We start from the raw sequence: 27,531 nt of genomic DNA, 5'->3' as shown, positions 1-27,531 counted from the left end.
CTCTGGCCTAGGCCGGTGGCTACAGCTCTGATTGGACCCCTAGCCTGGGAACCTCCATATGCTGCGAGAGTGGCCCAAGAAATGGCAAAAAGACAAAAAAAAAAAAAAAAAAAAAAAGGCATTTGCAGCACTCCCGGATTTCACATCCTCTACGCTCAGTATGCAAAAGGAAAGAGAAAGTTTCTTTTTCCCAACAATTGGACCAAAAGAGTCAAGTCTGATTCTCACGGGCTCCAGCTAGGTCTTTCCCACCTGCAGACTGGTCACCATAATCAGATGGTAGGATTTATTGGGTGGTTAAGCAAATCAAGCCCTACTCTAGAGCTAAGAGTGGTGTAATTCCATCCAAATAATATGAGCTGAGAGTAACTGAAGGATAGATCCACAAAAAGGGTAAGAGAACTTGGAAGAAGGGAGATCACTGTGGATGTCAGGCGGCAAAAAAAAAGATGAATTTCTAGTACAAACCCTAAATGTATGTCCCCATCCTTCACTTTTCTCCCCAATTCTAGGCTTGAATATTCAATTGCATACTTGGTATCCAGTATTAGATGTCTCAGATTTTAAAGTCCCAAACTGAATCACCCATGGAATACAGATTTTAAGAGATGTGTGCTCCCCTTGCTCTTTATTGCAGCTCCCCAATCAGATTCCCTCTTTCTTCCTACAAAAGCCCCACAATCTTTGAAGTTGAATGCATATTTTAACACTAGCTCTTTCTCCGTGTTACTGTCACCTTTCAAACCCTTGGGTTACAGCCCCTCATTCACTAATGACTAACACTTCACAGTCTTTATTCCCACCACTACTCTTATCAATTATAGTATCAATGTCCACAGTGATGACCCACTTGACTCCTTAGATTCTCAGTTCCCCGTCCTCCTTCCCCACAATGACCACCTCATTCTCCCACTGCCATACCCACTCCCACAGTAACACTGTTGACTCTGTCTTCACCAATGATTATAACACCTCCAAAATCTCAAATTCCAGAACCCCATTTTTTTTTTTTTTGTCTTTTTGCCGTTTTCTTGAGCCGCTCCGGCCGCATATGGAGGTTCCCAGGCTAGGGGTCCAATCTGAGCTGTAGCCGCTGGCCTGTGCCAGAGCCACAGCAACGCGGGATCCGAGCCGCGTTTGCGACCTACACTACGGCTCACGGCAACGCCAGATCCCCATCCCACTGAGCAAGGGCAGGGACCAAACCTGCAACCTCATGGTTCCTAGTCGGATTCGTTAACCACTGCGCCACGACGGGAACTCCAGAGCCCCATTTTCTAACCTTCCCATTTCCTATCTTTTCATTGCCTTCCCACTACAGCTCTTCCTTGTCTTTAATGATACCTCTAGTCCATGGACACTATCACTTTCTCACTAAAAATCACCCAATTTATAGTTCCTTATTCATTGTTCAAATCATTTCCATAGAAACACCCTTAACCGAGTCATTTCTTCCTTGATTATCTTGCCTGACAAATCTTTAATCCTAATTAATCCCAACAAATCCTTCCTACTCTATGTCTGCATTTAAGTGTCTGAATATTTCTAGAAATAGAAAGCTTACAAATTTACTCACAATAAACATATGGCCATACATTTCATGGGCACTCCACGCTGCCAACCTATCCTATTTCACTTCCCTGGTCTGCCAGCTTTTCTACTCTGCGTATTGACAATTTCACATATCCTTTCTCTTTAAACCTCTTGTATTTTCCAATTTTCACTTCTCAGTTGATGACCTTGCCTCACAGCTACTTGAGAAAATGCAGACAATGAGTCAGGACCTCCATTATCTGTACCTATATATCCTGCTGTTGAGCAAGTGACATCTGTTGCTTACCACCAGGAGCAGCAGTCCTGGGATGCCAACTTGCATGGTTTGCAGGTGTCAGGGTCACCAAGAAAGACACAATTCACATAAGCACTGCAAGGAACAACATTTTACTCACACAGAGAAGAGACAGCAAGATCAGTCCCAATAGTGAATGTCGGTCCCCAACCCATCTCACCCTATGGCTGATGCAGGGAAATGATCTACACACACTCCCGTGCAGCAAGTAAATAACCCCCACTAGGTTCAGATATAGCAGTGGTTTGGCCAGGTGCCATATCATGCATACACTTTAAGCAGAACAAAGAATTACATATCAAACCCAGAACAGAGAAAGATATTCCCAAACAAATCCATGTGCCCAACAACATGCAGCCATGCAAGGGTTAGCAGGCTGTGCATGACTGTCTTTCCTGACAGTCAAGCCCCCAACCCTTGCTCAGCTGCTGAAATAGCAGATAAAACACATCAAATATGGTAAGACCACCATCCACCCAAATTCAGAGGTGAAACTGGGTCTAATGGGGACACTGAACAATCTACAGGCATAGCGTTTGCTCATAGAACATGCCCATCATTTTGAGACAGCAACTCTTCAAGGTCACACGGAGAACCAGACCCCGGAGAATGATCAGACCTCCCCCAAGGATGGTCCCTAATTAAGAATCCCTAGTGCCTGGAATAAGCCAACTAAAGAGGGTTTGCTTGTTTTTTTGCTTTTTAGGGCTGCACTGGAGGCATACGGAGGTTCCCAGGCTAGGGGTCGAATCAAAGCTGCGGCTGCCAGCCTACACCACAGCCACAGCAATGTAGGATCTGAGCCACATCTGCCACCTACACCACAGTTCATGGCAATGTCCGATCTCCAATCCACTGAGCAAGGTCAGGGATTGAACCCACATCCTCATGGATACTAGTCGGAGTGGTTTCCACTGGGCCACAATGGGAACTGCTAAAGATGTTTTGTTTTGTTTTTTAAAAGAGTCCGGAGGGACTGTAGGTATATAGTTGCCTGAGCATGGATCCTCTACAACTCAGTTTTTACCTTCCCTTATTTATTGATATATACACAATAGGTGTAGGCAATAAAACAAATGTCATGCCGCTCCACCAGCAAATAATCAGAGGTTATTCAGTTGTCCTTTACCACCATCAGCTTAGCTAGTAAGTTCAGTGAGTCTTGTTTGTTTTGGACTGCTTGGAGAGTGTCTGAGTCATTTTCTACCAGCCAAGCCATAACAATGGGAATATGGAATGATAGCCTTAACCTCTAATTTAGAGGGACCTCTCTCTTCCATAGGGATATCATCAGTTTTTGTCTATCCAGTTTATACAACCAAAGCCATATTGCTCTGTGGGTCGACCTTCTTCTCTCCTTTATTTGTCCTTTGTCCTCCCTGGAGTTCCCCTTTTGGCCCCTGGGCATGGCTTTCTATTATTGGTTTTCTGCCTGTCTAGATCATGTTGTTGGAAACCACTGAAACCACTCTAATGCTTTTATACCAGATAAGATGTTTCAGTAGCGCTTTTCTACTTCTTCCCCCATAGCCATTTTAGGGGGTGGCAGTAGGAATAACGAGGTTTTCCAGTACAGAAGACTCTGTCGCAATCCCCAGGGCCAGGATCATATAGATAGATATCTGTGGCTTTTCCCAAAAATGCAGTCACAGCTTTATGAATGGTTTTCCAGGGGCTCCTAGTCCTAGGGAAGCCCCTACTGTTGGGAATACTGTGCCCATACTCTGTAATGCAGATCAAGAGTGACACGGGCTTATCTCTGTCTCTGCCCTGTTGATTGCCGTTGTTCAATGAGGGCAAACACACTGTAGCCAGAAGTCAGTGATTAGCTTCCCTGAATGGCAATACTCAGTCTGAGAAATTCAGATCTGCAAAGGTCTCCTTATCAAACAGGTGCAACACCCAAGTCACATGAGCCTCTCCCAGCCTCTGCCCATATCTGTCTTTCAGGTTTCATATTTCATTCTCAAAGAAGAACCTCATTTCATTAGTTACATTTTTGGTAACACCATGAGTGGTTTTGTGTTGAGTGAAAACAAGCCTTACTTGGGGCTTTTTTAAGCAATCCAGATCAGGCGGAGCTTCCTCCTCAGGGGTCTCTGATTCCGCTTGGGTGTCATCTGCATCTCTTTCCATGTGGAAGTTAGAGGATGGTGTGAAAGTGTGAAGATGATCAGGTTAATTTTCCAAAAAAAAAAAATTTTAGGGTCCATCTCTTGCATTCTGCCCCCATTCATCACACCAGTTTATCCTTATTGACAGGAATACTGTCTATATCTCTTTTATCCCCAGTCAGCAGGAGGGAGGTCATCCACCCAGGGATGGTTGCACTGATGAACTCTGTGCCATGTGTACTTTGTTGGTAATTTTGCTCAATGCACCAAACCGTCAGACAAATGACATCTGCTGCCTATCACCAGAAGCAGCAGTACCAAGGTGTCAACTCATTGCAGTTTGTAGCTATCGGAGTTGCTAAGAAAGACACTACTCACCAGGCATTGGATGGAAAAACACTTCACTCACAGAGAAGAGCCAGAGCAAGAACAGCCTCAATAGTGAGTGTGGGTCCCCCAGGGCCAGCACTTCTTGCCCAAAAGTTGATGTGAAAGATGGTCTACATGTACCCTTCCTGGGCTGGTGAAGGAGCCCCTTCTCTTCCCACCAGGAATAGACATAGCAGTGGGGTTGGCCAGGGGTCATAGGATGCACACTTTTAAGCACAACAAAGCAAGTACAAGTCATGCCCAGCACAGGCCATGAGGCCTCCTTATTTCCATGTAAGAAAACGTTCCAGGCCAAAGGCATGCTCTTTTACCATTCTGCAAGGGTCAACAGGCTATGCATGGCTGCCTTCCCCAAGCCCTGCCTTATCTCTTATTTTAACAATCAAAGAATATGAAGACCTCCATTTGGATGCCGAAAGGGATCTCCTCTTGCCTTCTCAAAGATTTTGTCCCTGTAACTTTTGCCTTTCTCCAATAAATCTCCATCCTCTACTAAATCTGTCTTATGAACATATAAAGATGCTCTAATTATTTCCCACTTAAAAAACAGTCCCTGCACATTATAACCCTCTCCAGCTACAGCCCCATTTTTGCCTTCTCACCTCACTTATTCCTCAGTCCTCTTCAACTGTATTTCTATCATTGCTAGTCCACTTGAGACTGTTTACTGGTGATCTTCATGTTGCTAAAACCAATGGTCATTTCTGTTATCTTACTTGACCTTGCAAAACCATTCATGCTAACTGACCTATCTCTCCCTGAAACTCTTCACTTTCTTTCTGAGATAATATACTCTCCAGCTTTCCCTGTAACATGTTTCCTTTGCTGACACTTCCTTCTCTACTGGAACTCTAAAGTTTGCAGTGCTCCAAGGCTCTGTCCTGAGATTTCTGCTCTTTATTTACACTTGTTCCCTGATGGTCTCACTCAGTGTTATGCTTTAAATATCTTATTCATGCCAATGACACTCAAGCCCTAACCTCTCTTCTAAACTTCAGGCTCATGTATCAAACAGCCTCCTTTACTTTTCCACATATATGTGATTTTCCCCCTTAATTTAGTTCTTTAACTTTACTATTTTATGTTCTTAACACCACTATATCATGAAGTATTCACAAGATTTTCTTCAATTCACAGTTGTCTGTCCCATAATTAAACCTAGAGTTTACTGACCAGTTCAGTTTTAGAGACTGGAAAAAAGAGTATTATGCTAAGAGAAAAGACTCTTTAATTCTCTTTATTTTTAAAACTTTTGGAGTTCCCATTACGGCTCAGTGGTTAATGAATCTGACTAGGAACCATGAGGTTGTGGGTTCGATCCCTGGCCTCGCTCAGTGGGTTAAGGATCTGGCATTGCCATGAGCTGTGGTGTAGGTCGCAGACTTGGCTCGGATCCTGAGTTGCTGTGGCTCTGGCGTAGGCCAGTGGCAGTGACTACAGCTCTGATTAGACCCCTAGCCTGGGAACCTCCATATGCCACAGGAGCGGCCCTAGAAAAGGCAAAAAAACAAAAAAAAAATTTAAAAATTAAAACTTTTATTGAGGTATAATTGACATATATTATATTAATTTCAACTGTACAACATAAAAATTCCATATTCATATATATTGCAAAATGATCACCACAATAAGTCTAGTTAACCTATGTCACCATACATAGTTACAGAATTTTTTTTTCTTGTCATGAGAACATTTAAGTTGCTCTCTCAGCAACTTTCAACATGCAATACAGTATTATTAACTATAGTCACCATGCTGTAGGTGACATCCCCATGACAAATATAAACAGAAGTTTGCATATTTTGACCCCCTCACCCACCCCCCCATCCCCCACCACTGGCAACCACCAATCTGTTCTCTATGTCTATGAGCTTACGGTTTTTTTCTTTTCTTTTCTTTTCTAGATTCCACATATACATGAGATCATACAGTACTGGTCTTTTTCTGTCTGACTTATTTCACTTAGCATAATGCCCTCAGAGTCCATTCAAGATGTCACAAAGAGGAAGATTTCATTCTTCTTTGTAGCTGAATAATATTCCATCCCGTATATATACCAGATCTTCTTCATTCATTCATCCATTGATGGACACTTAGGTTGCTTCCATATCTTGTCACTATAAACAATGCTGCTATGAACAAAGGGGTAACACATATATTTTTGAGTTATCGTTTTCTTCGGATAAATATCCAGACGTGGAATTGTTGGATCATATGGTAGTTCTACTCTTAATTTTTGATGAACCTCCATACTCTTTTTGATAGTCACTATTCCAACTTACCTTCTCAACAACAGTGCCCAAAGTTCCCTTTTCTCCACATCTTCGCTAGCATTTGTTATCTCAACTTTTTGATAATAGTCATTCTACAAGTGTGAAGTGATTTTTCATTGTGGTTTTGCTTCGCATTTCCCTAATAATTGGCAGGGTTGAGCATCTTTTCATATACCTGTTGGCCTTCTGTATGTCTTCTCTGGAACAACGTCAATTCAGATCCTCCGTCCATCTTTTTTTTTTTCCTTTTTTTTTTTTTTTGGCTGAACCCCCTGTGGCATATGGACATTTCCAGGCCAGGGATTGAACCTGCACCACAGAAGCGACCCAAGCCGAGCCAAAGCAGGGACAACACCAGGTCATTAACCTGCTGAGCCACAGAGGAACTCCCCTCTATTTTTTTAATTGGGTTGTTTGGGTTTTTTGCTATTCAGTGGTATGAGCTCTTTATACTTTTTGGACGTTACCTCCTTATCAGATAATTCTTATTTCTGAAAGATGACTTCTTTTCTGCTTTGGAATAAGTTAATTACACTACTGAACACAGCATACATATTTCTCCCATGATTTAACCAAAAGATGTAAAAATAAACTTTTTTCTCATGCATTTGTTATCTAATGAGATATTTATGTGTACCGACTATGTGTTCACAGGTTATCTACTGCAGGATATCTGCACACACTGCAGTACGGATTTTAAACAACTGCTGCTGGCCCTTTTTTCTTTTCTCCTCACACTCATATGTGCACACCACCTTACTAATCATCTATATTAATTTGTCAAACAGCTTCTCTAGCCCTGACTCTTCTCTTGGGCTTCAGCTCTACATTTCTGATGGTCCACTGGACAAATGTAACCAAATGTTCCACCAAAAAAATTCAACACAACCAAAACTGAATCTTCCTTTCCTTGATCCCAAATCAGTAATTCCTTACTTTCCTCTTCCAGTCAATGGAGGTGTCATTCTCCTGAATACCTAGGCTCCATTCCACTTCCTCTCTTCCTCCACAGATCAACACACCCTACCATTTCCCCCCTGGATACAGCAATATCGTGTTCCTGTGACATGAGTATGAGTCTGGGGTCAGAAACCTTGGGAAATTACTCAACCAAGATCTCCAAGCCTCATTTTCCTCATCTTTAAAGTACACATCAGGATTGCTTTGAAGATTACATGAGCCAATGAATACAAGAACATAAGTTCTCACCATATGTTGTTTTCTTCCCTGCCTTCCATTTCCACTTCCAAAATTATAGTGGTGTCCTTCACAATATCTCATCCAAATGACTGCATTAAATTTCTAAATCTGCTTTTAATCTTTCCCTCCAAACACTTCCTAGAACACTATTTGGTTCACACTGTGATCTTACCTAAAAGTCTTTATTAAGTGCCTTTTTTTTTTTTTTTTTTTTCTTAATAGGGTTGCACCTGTGGTATATGGAAGTTCCCAGGTTATGGATCAAATCAGAGCTGCAGCTACCGGCCTACACCTCAACAACAGCAACGCCAGATCCAAGCCTCATCTGTTACCTATGCCAAAGCTTGCGGCAATGCTGGATCCTTAACCCACTGAGCACTACAGGAACTCCCTAGTACCTAATTTTTAAAGCTAAGGTGGCTAAAGTTGAATGGTTACTTCTTACTAAATGATAAATATTTCAGGAAGGGCAAGGACTTTTGTGTATTCATGTTAACTCTCTCTGAAGCATAGAACATGCACCAGGGCTCAGTGAATATTTCTTTCAAAAAATGATTAAAATGATGACCTTATCTCTAAAGTTTGCTATGGAATACAAGCAGTTATTTTCGATATGCTAAATTCTTCAAGGATGCATTTAATTTCAGTTCTGACCTTTATATGGCCTTTCTTAACTCTCTTCCAATATTTGGTAGTATTTTGCTTATCTGCTCTAGGTGTGAGAGCAATAACTACTGGCTTCATTCCTCAGTATGCTTTCCTGTTCCCTGAAGAGATAAAAGACTTGAACGAGTTATGTGCTAGCTTCATAGTCATCACCATGTTCACTGCAGGGCTATATTGTCAGTAATCAGGATCTAAATTCACTTCATTTTGCATGGCATTTGTTAGAGTTATTAGTTTATGAATCAAAAGAAATATGGAAAGTTTTTCTAAAAAGAATACATCAGGTGTACAGTACTGCGTTTACACTAACACAGTGGTGCTCCAACTTACATATATATATATATGAATCACCCTAGATCTGAGATGTCCAATACAACAGCCACTACCTGTGTGGCAATGGAGCACTTGTGTTGTGGGCAGTCAAATCAAGATGTGCTGTGATGAGCAACAGGCACCTGAAACAATGCTCTGTATCACTGATTATTAGAGAAATGCAAATCTAAACTACCATGAGATACCACCTCACACCAGTCAGAATATCCATCATTAATAAGTCCGCATGGAGTTCCCGTCGTGGCACAGTGGTTAACTAATCCGACTAAGAACCATAAGGTTGCAGGTTCAATCCCTGGCCTTGCTCAGTGGGTTGAGGATCCAGCACTGCCATGAGCTGTGGTGTAGGTTGCAGACGCGGCTCGGAAGCAGCTCTAGAAAAGACAAAAAAAAAAATTCTTGGGAGTTCCCATCGTGGCACAGTGGTTAACAAATCCGACTAGGAACCATGAGGTTGCGGGTTCGGTCCCTGCCCTTGCTCAGTGGGTTAACGATCCAGCGTTGCCATGAGCAGTGGTGTAGGTTGCAGACGCAGCTCGGATCCCGTGTTGCTGTGGCTCTGGCGTAGGCCAGTGGCTACAGCTCCAATTCGACCCCTAGCCTGGGAACCTCCATATGCCGTGAGAGCATATGGCCCAAAGAAATAGCAAAAAGACAAAAAAAAAAAAAAAAAAGTCCGCAAATAACAAATGCTGGAGGGGGTGTGGAGAAAAGGGAACCCTCCTGCACTGTTGGTGGGAATGTAAGCTGGTACAACTACTATGGAGAACAGTAAGGAGGTATCTTAGGAAACTATACATAGAGCTACCATATGACACAGCAATCCCACTCTTGGGCATATACCCAGACAAAACTCTACTTTAAAAAGACACAGGCACCTGCATGTTCATTGCAGCACTATTCACAATAGCCAAGACATGGAATCAACCCAAGTGTCCACTGAGAGATGATTAGATCAGGATAATGTGGTATATATACACAGTGGAATACTACTCGGCCATAAAAAAGAACAAAATAATTCCATTTGCAGCAACATGGATGGAACTAGAGACTCTCATCCTGAGTGAATTAAGTCAGAAAGAGAAAGACAAATACCATATGACATCACTTGTATCTGGAATCTAATATATAGCACAAAGGAACCTTTCCACAGAAAAGGAAATCATGGACTTGGAGAATAGACTTGTGGTTGCCAAGGGAGAAGGGGAGGTACTGGGAGGGACTGGGAGCTTGGGGTAAATAGATACAGAATGTTGCCCTCGGGATGAGTTAGCAATGGGATCCTTCTGTACAGCACTGGGAACTCTGTCTAATCAATTATAATGAAACATGTAATGTGAGAAAAAAGAATGTATATGTGTATGTGTGACTGGGTCACAATGCTGTACAGTAGAAAATATATATATATAAATAAAAGACTAAAAAAAGATGTGATGGGAGTGTAAAATGTACAATTTATTTCAAGAACTGAGGTCATGATATGTTGATCATATGTTCAAATGAAAATATTTTGGCTATACTGGGTTAAATGAAATGTTTAGAATTAAGTGGATCTGATTCTCCTTACTATTTCTTAAATGTGGCTACCAGCCTATACAACGTTACATATGTTGGAATTCCTGCTGTGGCACAACAGAATCAGCAGTATCTTGGGAGCACTGAGATGCAGGTTCAATCCCCACCTGGCACAGTGGGTTAAGGATATGGCTTAGGTGGCAACTGCAGCTCAGAACTGATCCTTGGCCTAGGAACTCCATATGCCACAGGGCGGCCAAAAAAGAAAAGAAAAAGAAAAAAAAAGAAAATAGAATCACATACACAACTCACATTTATGGTTTATATTCCTTTTAGCATTGCCCTAGATGCTTGTTTAAAATGCTTCCTGGGTCCCACTTTTGGAGATCCTGCTTCAGCAGTTTCAGGTTAGGACCCAAAAATCTGATACATTTTATTTTTTTTTTAATTATTTTTATTTTTTCCATTATAGTTGGTTTACAGTGTTCTGTCAATTTTCTATTGTACAGCCAAGTGACCCTGTCACACATACATATATACATTCTTTTTCTCACACTATCCTCCACCATGTGCCATGCTAAGTGACTAGATATAGTTCCCAGTGCTATACAGCAGGATAAAATCTGATACATTTTAGTTCTCCAAGTAACTCAATTGATAAGTCAGGGTAGAAAATTATTGTTCTATACAGTTTTCGACCAGATGATTTTGAGGGTCTTCAGTACAGCAAACAGTGATTCAAAGATAACAAAGAGGGGAGTTCCTGTTGTGGCTCAGCAGAAACAAACCTGACTAGTATCCACGAGGACATGGGTTCCATCCCTGGCCTAGCTCAGTGGGTCAAGGATCCAGTATTGCCCTGAGCTATGGAACAGGTTGCAGATGTAGCTCAGATTTGGTGTTGCTATTGCTGTGATGTAGGCCAACAGCTGCAGCTCTGATTTGACCCCTAGCCTGGGAACCTCCCTATGCTGAGGGGGTGGCCCTTTAAAAAAAAAAAGAAAGGCAAGATAGTAATAGCAAAGATGGTAATAGTTCAATTTCAATTGTGTGATAATGGCCATCCCATAAGAGCGATGCACATATTTGTAAATTAGCAAAACACACCAAAATATAATCATGACCCAACCATTTTATGGGAGTGGAAACAAGGTGGGAAAAATTAAGCAATATCTATCACAAATTTAAGTGTACATAATCTTTGACACACTTCTAAAAATTGATCTTGCAGATCTTCCCACCAGCTCACTATGCTATACCTATAAATCACTTTGGCACTATTTGAAATACTAAAAAGCTGGAAAACTATGAAATTATGACAAATCCAACTAAACACTATGCAGGCCATAGACAAGAAGGTCATCCCTATGTTCTGATATGGAACGATGTCCATGATATTTAGGAGGAGGCAAAGCAAGTTGCAGAAAAGGACACAGATCCTATTTGTATTTGATAAAATATGCACACACATTTATATGTGCATAGAAAGTTGCCAAAACTGTTAATATCAGTTACTATTAACAGCAGAGAGAAGATTCCCAGTGATATGAAAAGAAACTTTTACTTTGCCTTTTTTTTTTTTCCTTTTTACAGCCGCACCTGCGACACACCCAGGTTCTCGGGCTAGGGGTTGAATGGGAGCTGCAACTGAGGCCAACTACATCAAAGGTAACATCCACAGCAACAGCTCCCAGCCCCATCTGTCACCCTTAGGCAGCATGCGGCAGCATAGGTATCTTAACCCACTGAGCAAGGGGATTGAACCTGCATTCTGAGACAGCATTAGTACCGCTGAACCACAACGGGATTTCCTACTTTGCTTTTTTTATGTAATATTTTAGTTTTTTAAATATGAGCAATATGCAAATTTACATTGTACATTACAAAACAATATTTTCAGCATAATGCCCAGCCAAGTAAACACTGCATCACTTAGGTTCCTGTTACAGACATTTGCTATTCACATCTGGAATTTGGTCTTCATTTTAATTTTCTAAAAAGCCACCGCCTACATTTATTCATTCATTCATTCCACCAATAGTTACCGACAATCACCTTAAGGCAGAACAATAAAGAGCGGTGCACCAAGCGAGGACAATAAACAAACGCACACGTCCATAATAATGAGTAGTAAGTGCTATGAAGACGTGAATTTTCAAATGCTGAAATGTTCAAATGCTTGTTCCCATGTGCGCATATATGTACACATATTTATCCACACACACTAATTAATGCAACCGTTGCTACTGAATTAATGTATCGTTTGGATAAAGTATTCTAGGAAATTTCTCAAATTACTCTTTCTCCTGCATTCATGATAACGAATTTAGTATGATAAAAGAAGTTAAATAGCAAAGCTTTTGGTTGTATGGATTTAGGAAAATCGCTTAGCTACTTCAGGCGTCAGTTTACTTCTCTGGCAAACGGAGGATTTACCTCTCGGGTCTGCTAATCTCTGTGCTGATCAGAGCGTAACAGCAGCGCCGGGCACCCGGGCACCCGGCAGCGTGGGGGTGGGGCGGGCTCCGACAGACCGCAGCTCGACCGCTTGCAGCGCAGCCGGCCGGCTCTCCAGAAAGGCAGCCTTCTCACTGTGGACGGGAGGAGAAACGCGGCGCTATCGCCAACTATTTCCAACTGAGCAGTTCGGCCCTCCAATTTCTCTTTACGGGCGTGCAGCGATTCCTGAGCGTCAGTTCCCCCAAGGCGTCTGCCAACCAGCTAGCGCGACTTCTCGAATGGGTCACAGACTGGGCCGTCCCGCGCCGCAAAACTCTAGTCCACTCCTGACCCCGAGCCGCCCCATCCGCCCGGGGCGTACTTGGCTCGAGCTAGGCGGCAGCTTCGCCTCCAAAGGCGACTGTTCGTTTGAATTCTGGCGCCACTCCCGCGCCACGTAGAGCCAGACGAGGAAGCTACTAAGCGCGGCGCGCGCGGGCGCGCCGGGGAGTGAGCGTGCGCGCCGCAGAAGGACGGCGCGCGCACCACGCCCCGAAACGAGCCCACGAAAGAAAAGAGCCCCCTGGCGCGCTCTCGCTCACTAGGTCAGAAACCGGCCACGCCCCCGTGCTCTCCCGCATCCAATAGATGCGAGAGGGAGGAGCGGCCTCGCTCTGGCTAGGGAGAGACTATATAGGGAACTGCTGGATGCGTGGGTCGGTCTTTTACGTCGGGACTCAAGGGTTTGTTAGGTTGTGCTAGGTAAGTAGGCGCCGCGGGCGGTTGTCCGAGCGAACCTGGGTGGCGCAGTTTAGGTTGTGGGGCTGCAGTACGGTTGAAGAGGCTTCAGAAATTTGAACTTAAGAGTGCTGTGTTGAAAACTTGCACGTGGGAAACATGCCACCAGACCGCCACGTGTCCATAGTCATGGTGGTGGCCGGCTTCGAGTTTATGCGTGCGGAGGCCGCCTCTGGTGGCCGCGGCGTTGCGCGCGGCCTTGTTGCTAAGCCCGGGGAGCTAGCTGGCTCAACTTAAACGACTGCCGGAAAGCAACCATATCCCTGGGATTTGGGGCTAGGGGTTAGTGTTGACGTTAAGAGCAAAACGCCTTGTTGATAGGGTGTCCGTCCCACCACCAGATCCAACGGAGATTTCAAGATCCGCAGCCCCTAACTACGTGGGGCTGAGCTGTATTGTCCCCAGGCGGCGCTGTGTGCAAATCGTATTGAAGGAGAGGATTTTAGTGCTGAAATTCTCCGAGACTACTTAATTTTAAATATATTGATTTGCCCCGCAGGAGCGATGGCTCTCGGTGTAACGGAGCTCTTAAGTGAAGATGCTGAGGTAAGTATTGTTGAACTTAGTTTTTAGAACTGAGAAAGTAAACCTCTTGTTGACAGGAGAAGCGGTGGTACACTATTTGAAATGGTACGTTTTTTTTTTTTTTTTTAGAGGAAAAGGAAGAGTGCAAAACATAGGGGAGAATGTTTGCTGGAAAACGACATGGTTAAAACCTAATGATCTTAGCAGGTATGTGTTTAACTAGTATTTTGAGTCTGCATATGCTTTTTCCATAGACAGGTTAAATGAGTTTTGGGTTTTTTTTCTTGTGCTCAAAACAGCATCCTGCAGGTTGTTGATTGCTAATGAAGTTATGGATATCTCTGATGGCAGCGTCATTCTGAAGTAAGTTATGTGGCTTACAACATCTATAGTATTTCTAACGTACTTTTAATGTTGCTTTGGTTTATGGTAAATCACTGGTAGTGCTTTGGTCTGATCAATGATGAAACCTATCCCGAAGCTGATTACCTGAAGAAAAAAAAGCACATACGGATTCGGCTTCTGAGATAAGACCAATGTGCAGATGTGAAGTTATTGGTGCCTGGATTTTATAATTTGAGAAGTTTGTTACATTGTGTCTTTTTTTTTTTTTCCCCTCTGCCAACAGTGAGGGGTCGCTGTCTGCCTATTGAAAGAGGCCAGATTGCTGTGAAGTTCCTGAGATATTTCTGTGAGTAGACATACTTTTCTTGACAGTCAACATTATGTCCTTGGTCTGTCTATGATGATCCTATCCCGAACCTGAATTTCTGTTGAAAAACCTTATACGGATCTGGCTTCTGAGATAGACCATTATAAGGACAATAAATAGTACTTTGTGAAATACTTTCTTCTTTTTTTTTTTTTTTTTAAGTTTTCTTTATGTTTATAGTCTTGTAAAGCTAAAGTGTTTTTCCTTTTCTAGGGCTAATGCCACAAGATTTACCGGTATGTCGTGTAAAAAACTAAGGAAAAGCTCTTCATTTTATGGATATGGAAAGAAAAATCAAGATGGATTATATTTTTTTTAATTATCCAGTCTTTAATTAGTTAAGTAAAACTAGTTAAACTTTTTAAAATCAATTTTGAATGAATACCCTTTGGTTACAAGCTGTTTGAATGTAAAATGCGTCATGGTGATTATAGCCAAATGAAGGTTTTTACTATTATAGAAAGTTATTAAGATGAGAGCAGAGTGGACAGAACATATTCCTGGGATTGGGCTGGAAAGAAAGCCCACCATCAATAATCATTACTGGCTGAATTATGGAATATTTAGTCTTAGTGTAACAGTATTGTGTATTTATTTATGGTATTAAGGTGTTTATTCTGAAAACGAAGAAAGCACAATATAGCAAGTCATGAGGAAGGTCACTGATGAAATGTAGTTTAAAATTGTACAGACATCCTGAATGAATTTAAGTGTTAAGTAATTAATACCATCTGATGTAACCAAGGTGGTTGGGCCCCATGCATAATCATTTTCCCTAAATAGCTACATGAATAAATTTTTCCCAATCCAAGTAAGAATGCCAATATTTATAGTCATCATTAATAAACCTAAAATTTCCTTAGTGAAAATTTGGATCCCACGCATGCAGCTCAGGGAGAGGTTTATGAAACTGATAAGGCTGTAGTTGAATACTTTCCCAAGTATCAAAACAGTATACAAAATAGCATCTCTGGGAATGTTTCCTTGGCAGCCATAAACTACCCATGTGTTGCATTTATTACATGTATTTAACATTGCAGTCTACGCTCTTATGACTGATCTCCCTTACCCTGCTTTATTTGGAATATATATTCTAGAAGACCTGTTTCAAACACAGACATCCTAAGTACATAGAAACCTTAAATATCTGGCTCTTGGTTAGAACAAAGAATGGATGGTAATTTTACCCAAAAAATATAGTGATCAAAGATAAATTGGTACCCACACAAAACTTTAAGGGGAAAAAAATACATTTCTCTAAAACCTCAGTTAATGTACATTACTGCACCGAGCATTGTGTACAACAGTTGTACACAATGCCAAGAGAAAAGGCAAAGTACAGGAAACAAGAACAGTGCAGAATAAGGATGTTAAAGTGATACATTTGGGCATATGAAACACTAACCAAAGATATGCTTCAGAATTGGATCCCCAAAGGTACAATTCCAATGGAACTTGAAAGCTCAACATAGAAGTTTCCATTAAGATTACTAATTGATTCAAACCTATTACTAAACAAGGTGTACTAATGTCATGATGGTGTCTTTCACACAGCACAGATATACTTAATTGGTAATATATAAAAAATAAGGCAACTAAATAAGACCAGGGACCTTAAGCTGTTACCTGTGTAAGGGATTTAAACTTCCAGAACCAATCTGCAACTTAATGGACTTAGTGGAGATCCTAAAATGTACGGATCTGCTGTTTGGACTGGTTTTGTGATAAACATATAGAACACAGTCTACATTTGTGTGATGTTACTGACTAGCCAGTAAGAATTTTCTCTCTGCTTTACACCATTCTTTCTGATTGCATTAAACAGTAGGCTCAATCCTACCATTTGGTGTTTTGTTTTCCTTCCCATTTGATATTTTCTAAAATAAGTTCTATTGTCAGAAATTACAGCATCCACTGCACTTGGAATCCCAATCAAGTGCCCTCTGAACTGATTATACACTTCATAATCCTTGCTGTTTGCCCAGCCTGTGTGAAAGTTTTTGACCACTTTTCAAGGGTTTTAGAGCCTCTAAATCCCAGCCTACCAGGATAGTCTGCTTGTCTTGCCATTTTCTCCTTCCCATCTTTCCTTCCAAAAGCTTGATTCCAGATCAATGATTTGCACTTGTCACTGAATAATTACTGAATATTGCCACTGCCTCTGGCCTTGTTCCACCTCACCAATTCTACATTTTGGGGTATGTACAGAGATGAGGTCAAAATACAAGTGTTCTATGAAGTTCTGAAATTTTTGTGGACCATCTTGGGGTCAGGGGAGAAGGTATCTTTCCAATACTTGGTTTCATTGTTGCAAATCCTGTCCTCTTGGAATTACCACTAGTCCACTCTGAGCTCCTGGCATGCCATGCAGCTGAGTTGTAACAGGAAGCAGATTTAATCTGACAGAATCCCACATCAAGTAAAGTATAATCCAGTGTATTTGGAAAACTTAATAGTTACGCTTACTCAATTGATTCTAGTTCTCTTTCAAAAGAGTATTAAGGTGAGTTCCTGTGTGGATCAGCGTAAATGAATCTGACTGGTGTCCATGAGGACTCAGGTTCTATCCCTGGCCTCACTCTGCGTTAAGAATCCGGCATTGCCAGGAGCTGTGGTATAGGTCTCGGACACAGCTTGGATCTGGTGTTGCTGTGGCTGTTGTGTAGGCTGGCAGCTACAGCTCCTAGCCTGGAAACTTACATATGTGGTGGGTGCAGCCCTAAAAAAAAAAAAATGTGTTGAGAAGAGCATTTCAGGATACTCAAAATTCATCATTTGAGGAAAATAATAGAAATACAGTGCATTACTGAGGTCAGGGAACTTAATGTGTCCTTCCCTGTAGTGCTGAATATAAAGTACAATAAATGGTCTTTTTTGTGTGTGCGTGTGTTTTTTGTTTTTTTAAGGGCCATACGGTGGTATATGGAAGCTCCCAAGCTAAGGGTTGAGTCAGAGCTGCCAGTGCCAGCCTACACCACAGCCATAGCAACATGGGATCCAACCACATCTGCAACCTACACTACATCTCATGGCAACTCTGGATCCTTAACCCACTGAGCCAGGCCAGGGATTGAACCTGAATCCTCACAGAGACAACATCGGGTCCCTAACCTGCTGTGCCACAGTAGGAACTCCAGTCTTTGGAATTCTTCTGTCTCGCAGCAGGTTAAGAATCCAAAATTGTCACTGCAGTGGCTTCGGTCCCTGCTGTGGCACAGTTTCAGTCCCTGGCCTGGGAAACTCCACATGTCCCGGGTGCAGCAAAAGAAACAAAAGGTCTATTTTCTTTTTTATCATTATTATTTTATGATTTTTTTTCCCATTGTAGCTGGTTTACAGTGTTCTGTCAATTTTCTACTGTACAGCAAGGTGACCCAGTCACACATACATGTATACATTCTTTTTTCTCACATCATCTTCCTTCATCTTAAGTGACTAGATACAGCTCCCAGTGCTATACAGCAGGATCTCATTGCTTATCCATTCCAAAGGCAATAGGTTGCATCTATTTACCCAAAATTCCCAATCCATCCCACTCCCTACACCTTGGCAACCATAAGTCTGTTCTCCCTGTCCATGATTTTCTTTTCTGTGGAAAGTTTCATTTATGCCAAATATTAGATTCCAGATATAAGTGACATCATACGGTATTTGTCTTTCTCTTTCTGACTTCACTTAATATGAGTCTCTAGTTCCATAAAAGTTCTATTTTCAAAGTGTACAGTTCAATGAGTCTTTCCATAGATAAGCACCCATGAAATCATTACTGATATCAAGCTAATGGTTAAGGAGTTCCTGTTGTGCTGCAGCAGAAACAAATCCGACTAGGAACCATGAGGTTGCAGGTTTGATCCCTGGCCTCACTCAGTGGGTTAAGGATCTAGAGTTGCCGTGAATTGTAGTATAGGTCACAGACACAGCTCAGATCCCGAGATGCTGTGGCTGTGGCCAGCAGCTGTAGCTCCAAATCGACCCCTAGCCCCTCTAATTCAACCCCATGCCTCCGGTGCAGCCCTAAAAAAAAGAAAAAGAAAGTTGATGAAAACCAGGTAAAATAAGATCCTCTCCAGTCATACTACAAAATGACTCATAGCATGTTGTATTTCTGATTAGTGGTTTATCTCTGGCCCTGGAGTGAGTTCTTTGTAAGCAGAACATGCCCTTTCATCTCTTAAACTCTGCCTAGTACAATGTAATAGCTCTCATTAAAAATGTGTCTAATTACAAATACCATGTGATATCATTTACATTTGGAATCTAATATATGGCACAAATGAACCTATATACAGAAAAGAAACAAACTCATAGACATGGAGAAAAGACTTGTGGTTGCCGAGGGCAGGCGGGTAGAAGGAGGCACTGGGAGTTTGGGATTAGTAGATGCAAACTATTTGCATTTGGAGTGGATAAGCAATGAGATCCTGCTGTATAGCATAAGGAACTGTATCTAATCATTTGTGATGAGATATGATGGAGGATAATGTGAAACAAAACAGTGTGTATAAATGTATAACTGGGTCACTTTGCTGTACAACAGAAATTGACAGAACATTGTAAATCAACTATAATAAAATTTTTTTAAATAATAAATGAACTAAACCTAAAAAATGTATCTAATTAAATAGAACTCAGTATATATATTTAGGGTGGGTGTGATGGTCTGATTTAAGTTCTCCAAAAGAAATAAAAGGAAGGAGAAAAGTTGGAAGCTGTGGAGTGGACTCAATGATTATATCCTCCCCAAATTCATCTGTGGAAGTCCTAACCTAGGTCTGGCTATATTCGGAAATGGAGCCTCAAAGGAAGTAATTAAGATTAAATGATGTCATAAGGGTAGGGCCCTGGTCCGATAGGATCAGTGTCCTTATAGGAAGAAACACCAGAGAACTCACTTTCCTGCGTATGTACCCACAAGAGATAGGTCACTTAAGGACACAAGTATGATGGTGGCTGCCTACAAGCCCAGACAAGAGGCTTCAGAATGAAACCTACCTTACTGGAACCTTGGGCTTGGACTTTCCAAGCCTCTAGAGCTATGAGAAAAATAATTTCTATTAATTTTAAGTCAATTTTAAGTTTGTGGTACTTTGTTATGGCTGCCTAACAGGCTAACCCAGAAGCAAAGGATAAATGGCCACTATTACAATTTGGGGAGCTTTATATTAAATATTAATGAGTAATAACTGAAAAAGTCCATGTAATATAATTTCTCTGTGGTTTTATACATTCTCCCTTTATGCACAATGCACTTTTTTTTACAACAATCGTACCTGATACAAGGAATATTTGGCAAAAGGTATTAATCACAGCAATTTTATTTTTTATTTTGTCTTTTAGGGCCACACCTGCTGCATATGGAAGTTCCTAGGCTAGGGATCTAATCAGAGCTACAGATGCCGGCCTACACCATAGCCGCAGCAACACCAGATCCGAGCTGCCTCTTCAACCTACACCACAGCTCATGGCAACGCCGGATCCTTGACCCACTGAAGGAGGCCAGGGATCAAACCCTCAACCTCATGGTTCCTAGTCAGATTCGTTTCCGCTGTGCCACGATGGGAAATCCACATGCTCTTTCTTATTGAATACTAACAAACAGCTGCCACGCACAAAGCTTTCTGCCTGTTTCAATATCAAGTTCAATTACTTGAGAAATGGATAATTTTTCTTTTTCTTTTTTTGCCATGCCCATGGCACGTAGAAGTTCCTGGGTCAGGCACTGAACCCACGCCACCACAGCAGTGACCAAAGTCATTGCAGTAACACCACCAAATCCTTAACCGTTGTGCCACAAAAAAAAAAATCCCCTGAGGAACAGATAACTTTTCAATTAAAAATCTCAGTAAAGAAATTAGAGATTGAAATTAAACCATCCTAGAAGAGTTCCTATTTTGGTGCAATGGGATTGGCAGCCTCCTGGGAGCAATGGGACACAGCTCCGATTCCTACCTGATACAGTGGGTTAAGGAACACTGCTTAGGTCACTACTGTGGCTCCAATCTGATCCTTGACCTGAGAACTCCGTATGCCTCAGGGAGGCCAAAAATGAAAAAAAAAAAAAAAAACTTGTTAGAGAGCGAATGTTGTCTGAAGTCTTATGCTTCACAGAAAAAAACTTTGTAACATAAATGAAATCGGTTCTTTTATACTTACCTCATATAACAAAAATGTATTAGGCTTACTAGATATTTCACAGCATAAAATTTCCTTGTTCTATATGAATATTAAGATTGCAAAAAGTTTTAATACATTTTTAGTGACTGATAGGTCATACCTATCATAATTTTTTTCACTAATGAAAAATATTTGGTATAAATAATGACTAACACTTCTATAACTTTTTATTTTTCACAGTACATACATCCTCTTGTTTTCTCCTACAGTAACCTGCAAGTAGGTATTATTAGTATTTATACATTTTATATGTGAGTAAACTGAGAGATTTAAAATAAATATAATGGAGTTCCTGTTGTGGCGTACTGGAAATGAATCTGACTAGTATCCATGAGGTTCGATCCCTGGCCTTGCTCAGTGGGTTAAAGCTCCGGTGTTGCCATGAGCTGTGGTGTAGGTCAGAGATGCAGCTTGGATCCTGCATTGCTGTGGCTGTGGTTTAAGCCAGCAGCTGCAGCTCTGATTCAACTCCTAACCTGGAAACTTCCATGTGCCTCCAGTGCGGCCCTAAAAATCAAAAATAAAAATAAAATGACGTAAAATAAATATAGGCTGCTTAAGGTCTAGGTCAGTGAAAAGAGTGATTTTATCATAATCTGTATCTTGCACAATACAATACAGAGGGGGTTTTTGGCATTTTATTTTATTTATTAATTTATTTTTTGCTTTTTACGACAGCACATGCAGTATATGGAGGTTCCCAGGCTAGGGAGCGAATCAGAACTACAGCTGCTGGCCTATGCCACACGCGCATAGCAATGCAGGATCCAAGCCGCCTTTGTGACCTACACCACAGCCACAGCAATGCCAGATCCTTAACCCACTGAGCAAGGCCAGGGATAGAACTCGAAACCTCATAGCTCCCAGTCAGAATCATTTCTGGGAGTTCCCGTCATGGCGCAGTGGTTAACGAATCCGACTAGGAACCATGAGGTTGCGGGTTCGGTCCCTGGCCTCACTCAGTGGGTTAAGGATCCGGCGTTGCCGTGAGCTGTGGTGTAGGTTGCAGACGCGGCTCGGATCCCGCGTTGCTGTGGCTCTGGCGTAGGCCGGTGGCTACAGCTCCGATTCAACCGCTGGCCTGGGAACCTCCATATGCCGCGGGAGCGGCCCAAGAAATAGCAACAACAACAACAACAAAAGACAAAAAAAAAAAAAAAAAAAAAAAAGAATCATTTCTGCTGCACCACGACGGGAACTCCCATAATAATTTTTTTTTAGTTCAGTTTCTACATTTAGGAACAGGGACAAACCAGGAGGTAAGCTAAGGATGAAGACAAGTTTTCTGGAAACCGTCATTCTGCACTATATTTTAAGGACCTAAAAATTTTTAACCTGAAGAAATGAAAATCAAGGGAAGGCATGATAACTATTTTTAGATATTTTAAAGTATATGATGTGGCATAATAGTAAAATTACTAATAATCCCATGTGGTAGGTACTATGAATATGCCCATTTTACAGATGAGGAAACTGAAACTTAGAAAAGTAACCTAATGAAGGTCACATAGGAAGTGAGGGGAATAGAACTGAAAATCTGGCTAAGTCAAAAAATGGTATTCTTGGAGTTCCCTTGAGGCTCAGTGAGTTGGGGATCTGGCACTATCACTGCTATGGCTCTGGTTACAGCTGTGGTGTGGTCTTGATCCCTAGCCAGGAACTTCCACATGCCTCAGGTGTGGCCAAAAACAAAAAACAAAAAACAAACAAACAAAAAAAACAGAGAAAGATGGTGTTCTTACCCAACTAGATACCTTCCCCAGAGGAATAGTTAACTAAAGTGTTTCTTTAGATGACATATAGGAGATCAATGAAATAAATAAAAAGAGACAAACTCAGCTCAACTTAAAAATAAACTTCCCAATAATAGAAAGCACTGCCTCCTTATCACAGTCTCCTGTCAGTGTGAACTGGAGGAAGGAGGCTGCCCTAGGCAACTACCAAGACCCTTCCAAGTCTAAATCCAGATTCTTGACTTGCCCAAGGTAACCCCACTAATTAATGACCAAACTGATAACCAACATCGACCCCTCTCTCTGTCTAGTGCTCAATCCGCTAATAGTGCTGTACCCCAATTTTGTTCCTCAGAATTCATTAATCTGTGGGGATGGAAAAGATCATACCAACCAAAAACTTTAATCAACTCTTTTTATACTAAAGTACAGTTTGGGCCTATTGCTAACAGTCAATCAATTTAATTACAAGAGCATTAGGCCGACTAAACTTCTCTGGGAGAATAGGAAGGTGTATTCTTTGGGGGCACCTCTCATTTCTGACTTTTCATTTTCATCAATGATGGAGACTCTCAGTCTAAATTACATTTCTTCAAAAATGAATGCAGAAACATTGCTCAGAGTCTGACCACATACCCAGAAATGTCAAGATAAGTTTTGAAATTCGTGGGCTTGTCTCCACATATCTGAATATAGCTCAGTTTCTTGACAAATTTTGTTTGCTTCAAGTTCAGTCCATTCCTTTGAAGGTCAAGGCATAGTGAAGGTTAAGTGTGTGGTGATTCAGGAATATCCTAAGCTTTCTCTCATTTTGTTCATTGAATGAATAGGTCTTGAAAGGCTACTATATGCAGGTACTGACCTGGGCACTAAAGACACAGCCATGAATCAAACGACCAAAATCCCTGCCCTTGGGGAGGTTATATTTTAGGAGGAGGAAAATAAATAGATAAATTTTAAAGTATGTGAGAGAATGAAAAGTGATATGGAAAAAAAAATAGAACATAGGACATTGGAAGTGGGTTTGGGGAGGTAAGTAGTGTTGTGAATTTTATTTTTAATTTTTGTCTACTCCTGCTTATCAGATTAGGAAGCATAAAAAAGAATGATAATTTATAGCAATGGTGATTATAGAGAAACAGGTAAAGCAAGTACAAATTCAAATTGGTATAACTCTTACACTGGAAGGCAGTTTGGTAATCTTCACTTTTTAAAAAATTTATTTAAAAAATTTGAAAAAATTTTATGGCCATACCCACAGCATATGGAAGTTCCTGAGCCAGGGACTGGATCCGAGCTGAAACTCCAACCTACACCACAGCTGTGACAATACTAGATCCTTTAACGTACTGCGCTAGCCGGGAGATTGAACATGGTCCTCTGCAGTGACCTGAGCCACTGCAGTTGCATTCTTTTTTTTTTTTTTTTCTTTTTTAGTCTTTTTAGAGCCACACCCACAGCATATGGAAGTTCCCAAGCTAGGGGTCAAATCAGCGCTGCAGCTGCTGGCCTACATCACAACCACAGCACCTTGGGGTCTGAGCCATGTCTGTGACCTACACCACAGCTCGTTGCAATGCTGGATCCTTGACCCACTGAGTGAGGCCAGGAATAGAACCTGAGTCTTCACGGATACTAGTTGGGTTCATTACTGTTGAGCCACAATAGGAACTCCTGCAGTTGGATTCCTAACCCATTGGGCCATAGCAGGAACTCCCTGGTAATCTTAAAAGACATAAAAGTATCTATACTCCCCAATTTTTTTTGCATTTTAAGTAGTATATTTTATTTTATTTATTTATTATTATTTTTTTAAGGGCTGCAACTGTGGCATATGGAAGTTCCCAGGGTAGAGGTCAAATCAGAGCTGCAGCTGCCCACCCATGCCACAGACAGAACAACGTAGGATCAGAGCCGCATCTGTGACTTATGCCTCAGGCTGCAGCTATGCTGGATCCTTAACTCACTGAGCAAGGTCAGGGATTGAACCCACATCCTCATGGATACTAGTTGGGTTCTTAACCCACTGAACCACAGTGGGAATGCCTATGTAATATATTTTAAAGAAATAATCAGAGTAGTATGTAAAATTGTATATTCAAAGATTCATTGCAGTATACTTTATAATAGGGAGACTGACAGGATTATTGGTTGATCAAATATAATACATGCCAACTACAGAATCCTTTCTGTAGTTTTTGTGATTGGTTGTTTTCACTTAGTACAGTGTTTTCAAGGTTCATCCACGTTGTCATGTTGTAGCATGTATCAGTACTTTTTTTAATGTCTGAATTATATTCCATTGTATGGATACAGCACATTTTGTTTATCCCTCCATCAGGCGATGGACATTTGGATTGCTTTCGCCTTTGGCTGTTATGAGTAATGCTGCCACAGCATTTGCATACAAGTTTTTTGGGGGGAGGGGTGCATGGAATATATGTTTTCATTTTTCTTGGGTTCACTTAGGAGTGTAATTATTGGGTCAGATGGTAACTATATGTTTAAATTTTTGAGGAACTGCCAGGCTATTTTCCAAAGTGACTGCACCATTTTGCATTCCCACCAGCAGTCCGAGGATTCTGATTTCTCCACATCCTTGCCAGAATCAGTTTTAAACTCCCCCGCCTCCTTTTTTTGAAGGGCTGCACTAGTGGCATATGGAGGTTCCCAGGCTAGGGGTCCAATGGGAGCTGTAACTGCCTGCCTATGCCTACGCCACAGCCACACCAGATCCAAGCTGCGTCTGCGACCTACACCACAGCTCACCACAATGCCAGATCCTTAACCCATGGAGCAAGGCCAGGGATTGAACCTGCGTCCTCATGGATACTAATCAGATTAGTTTCCGCGCCACGATGGGAACTCCGTGTTGTGATTTTTAAACGGAGTGGACAGTACAGGCTTTAATGAGAAGGTGTCAGGCAAAGACTTACAGAGAGTGAGGGATTGAGCTACGGACATACCTGAGCAAAGCGCATTCCCGTGGCAGCAGCCCAAAGATAGGCACCTGTGTGGTGAGGAAAGAGAAGAAACAGGGCGCAGCTCATGTCAGGTCTTGCGGGACATTGAAAGGATTTTTCTCTGAGTAAAATGTGAACCACTTAAAAAATATATATACAGAAACTGAAAGTATATTCATGTGCATCAAAACCTGTGAACCCCTCCCCCCCCGTGGCCCAGATTGTAGTCTCTATCACCTACCCTTAAAAGAAAACCAGGTTCATTGGACTGATTACAGAGCTGAGGCAAGAAATGTACAAGATGAGCCTGCTGCATCTTGCTATAAAGTAGGAGAGCAAAAAAAGCTATCAAACTTTGGGGGTTGTGTGAAAAGAACTCAGAAGCCAACATAGAATATCTTGTACTGTATAAATACGGAAACGATTATTACTACAGATATAACTACAATAGACTGAGATACGTAAAATAAATTCAAATCTATGAATTCATTACAATACCTTAAAAAATAAAAACTGATTTTGATGCTGTTAGCAGATGCTCATAAACCAACTTATCAATTTCAGAACCCTCAAATAAAGGGACTTTCCAACACCGACTGCAGTAACAGATAATCAGATTGAAAGTGAGAAAATTCTTTTTTTTTTTTTTTTGCTATTTGGGGCCACACCCTTGGCATATGGATGTTCCTAGGCTAGGGGTTGAATTGGAGCTGCAGCTGCTGGCCTAGGCCACAGCCACAGCAATGCCAGATCCCAGCCACATCTGTGATCTACACCACAGCTCCTGGCAATGCTGGATCCTTAACACACTGAGCAAGACCAGGGATCCAACCCAAATCTTCATGGATACTAGTCGTATTCACTACCACTGAGCCTCAGTGGGAACTCCCCACTTTTTTCTTTTTGAGAAAATTCTTTATTAATGTACCCCAGTTAATAACTGAAAGAGATTGGCATAATTAGAACATTGCTATTTTGTAACATCTCATGAATCAATGCATTGGCAATGATCTCCCATGGTGGCTAACATTAACAAAAGAGGCATGGAATTCCCATTTAGGCTCAGTAGGTTAAGAAACCAACATAGTATCCATGAGATTGGGGTTCAATACCTGGCTTCGCTCAGTGGCTGAGGATTTAGACTTGGCTTAAGCTACAGCATGGGTCAGATGAGGCTTGGATCCAGCCATAATGTGGCTGTGACATAGGCTGGCAACTGTAGCTGTGATTTGACCCTAGCTGGGAACTTCCATATGCTACAGGTGTGGTCCTAAAAAGAGAGAGAGAAAGAAGCAGGGAATTCCCTTGTGGCACAGTGGGTTAAGTTGTCACTGCAGCAGCTCTGATCGCTGCCGTGGAGTAGGTTTGATCCTTGGCCCAGGAACCACCGCATACTGAGGGTGTGGCCAAAAAAAGTAAGACGACTGAGTCTAAGTGGCTGACTGGATGTTTTGGTGTCATGTCAACAACATGTTACTTAAAAAATCACTTTCCACAGGAAATATGCTTTAAAGAATTTTTTTTTCCAATAAAGTTGATACGTTTACCCTAAGATATTGGCCCTCTCTATCCTTTACAACAGTGTCACACATCTGCAGGTTGTCTGATCAAGCTTCCCAAAAAGAGTTCCTTGGGTGATTCTAACAAACAAAACTCCAGAAAGCTAATTATTTACATGAATAAAATAACATGAGATTTATCACTTCAGCTTCAGTGGCATCCTGGGGAGGTGAGTTTATTACATACACTTTAAACACGTCTATCAAGTAATGATATCAGTTCTGCCCATAGTATTGTTGTCTATCTTACTAAAAAGCCATATCTCAAGAAGTGCAGTACATTCAATC

The 27,531-nt window shown here is 41.5% G+C and overlaps 1 protein-coding gene, 2 long non-coding RNA genes and 2 other non-coding genes across 9 annotated transcripts in view; 4 read left to right on the top strand and 1 right to left on the bottom strand.

Moving 5' to 3' along the window:
* SNX14 (sorting nexin 14) overlaps window positions 1–27,531 on the top strand; it is a 371,843-nt gene that overhangs the window by 186,530 nt on the left and 157,782 nt on the right. The window lies entirely within an intron of this gene.
* On the bottom strand, window positions 7,080–13,231 carry LOC146406088 (uncharacterized). Its single transcript, XR_014840083.1, has 2 exons — window positions 12,777–13,231; window positions 7,080–9,199 (listed from the first exon to the last, which is right to left on the bottom strand). It is a non-coding gene; the product is annotated as an uncharacterized LOC146406088 (long non-coding RNA).
* Window positions 13,502–19,422, top strand: LOC146406085 (uncharacterized). 2 transcript variants are annotated; one of them, XR_014840068.1, is made up of 7 exons: window positions 13,502–13,541; window positions 14,077–14,123; window positions 14,232–14,309; window positions 14,402–14,465; window positions 14,731–14,793; window positions 15,028–18,138; window positions 19,362–19,422. It is a non-coding gene; the product is annotated as an uncharacterized LOC146406085 (long non-coding RNA). The 2 variants fall into 2 exon arrangements; XR_014840072.1 differs by lacking the exon at window positions 14,402–14,465.
* LOC146406087 (small nucleolar RNA SNORD50) lies at window positions 14,558–14,631 on the top strand. Its single transcript, XR_014832341.1, has one exon. It is a non-coding gene; the product is annotated as a small nucleolar RNA SNORD50 (small nucleolar RNA).
* LOC146406086 (small nucleolar RNA SNORD50) lies at window positions 14,840–14,909 on the top strand. The gene has a single exon (XR_014832337.1). It is a non-coding gene; the product is annotated as a small nucleolar RNA SNORD50 (small nucleolar RNA).

This window comes from Sus scrofa, chromosome 1 (genome assembly GCF_054392235.1).
Source record: "Sus scrofa isolate SSC_HxYL_T2T_F1_AM1 chromosome 1, Sscrofa_HxYL_maternal_Yorkshire_Landrace_v2.0, whole genome shotgun sequence".
Classification (NCBI taxonomy): domain Eukaryota; kingdom Metazoa; phylum Chordata; class Mammalia; order Artiodactyla; family Suidae; genus Sus; species Sus scrofa.
Note: the sequence above shows the minus strand (reverse complement) of the source record. Positions and strands in the feature narration are given on the sequence as shown.